Source organism: Camarhynchus parvulus, chromosome Z (genome assembly GCF_901933205.1).
Source record: "Camarhynchus parvulus chromosome Z, STF_HiC, whole genome shotgun sequence".
NCBI lineage: Eukaryota > Metazoa > Chordata > Aves > Passeriformes > Thraupidae > Camarhynchus > Camarhynchus parvulus.
In genome coordinates this window covers 4,215,943-4,217,299 of record NC_044601.1, presented here as the reverse complement: position 1 = coordinate 4,217,299, position 1,357 = coordinate 4,215,943, and positions in this window count along the sequence as shown.

The window sequence follows — 1,357 nt, the reverse complement described above, 5'->3', positions numbered from 1 at the left end:
TTTGGAGCCAGTACTTCTTGTGACCCATCACAAACTCCAGTTCACAGTCTGAGTTGTCATATACCACAGACACAGCAAAATTTTGTGCCTATTAAACTTGTTTTTTGTGACAGTGTTCACAGGGGTCTCAGGTTGAGGGAAGAGACGAGGATCTGACTCCATGTTTCAGAAGCCTTGATTTATTATCTTATGATATATATTACATTAAAACTATACTAAAGGAATAGAAGGAAGGATTTCATCAGAAGGCTGGCTAAGAATAGAATAATAAAGAATGATAACAAAAGCTCTGTCTCGGACAGAGAGTCTGAGCCAGCTGACTGTGATTGGCCATTAATTAGAAACAACCACATGAGACGGATCAGTATTTAATTCTTTCAGGGCTAGTTAATCCCTTGCTATGAGCCCATTCATCAGGAAACAAGCACAAAACTTATCAGGAGACATTCATCTATATTGAAGCAAGCAAATCCTGCCCTTTTTCTTCTCTCCCTCAAAAGCCATCAAGTCTTGTGCTTTCACATAGGGTGCAGTCAATTTTTATTTCCTGAATCTTTATTTACAAATAGAGGATCTTCTTGAGTTGCATACTTAACCTCCACCTAATTTAAAAGCTATGTTTAAAGAATTAGATGAAACTCAAGCCGTATGTCATAATCCTTTGTTCTAGCACTTGTTTAAAAATCTTGACTGAGTCACTGAACAGTCCTCGTAACCCAAGGAAAAAGGCACACAGTTTCATAAGAGTGACATAAACAGCCAATGCAACAGGAAAAAAAAATACTACCAAATTAAAGCAAGTGTAGAGGGTATCTTACTCATTAAAATTTTCCTGTAAATGTTGAGTGATACTTCAGTAGAAGGCAACATTGTTTAATGTCTGGTAACAGTGGCTAACTTGCAACCAATAGCACTGTGCTATACAAATATGGCTTTAATGATGTGACTCAAAACTTAATAAAACTGTAACATAAGTCAGAAAGAAAATGAAGCCATATTTTAGTTTTGATGCTGCCATACACATTCTTGCTAACCCTTCATCATTGTGTTTCTTGGAGTCAAGAAGAACTCAGTCACACTTGGAAATGACAAAGCATACACAGATGGAGTAAGAAAATAGGTTTTATTTTAAAATTTTATAGAAACATTTTTAGATTGCTTAAATAAAGCAGGTGGACAGCAACTTTCTGTATATAATCCAGACAGAAACTCAAGTACTTAAATTAACAAATACTTTGATTTTGCAACCCAGCTATTCTATCATAACTATTTACATCTTCCTACAAATACTAAAATATGAACTTATGCCATTAAGATAACATGTAAAATACTTCTAAAACATAGCCAAACTCGCACA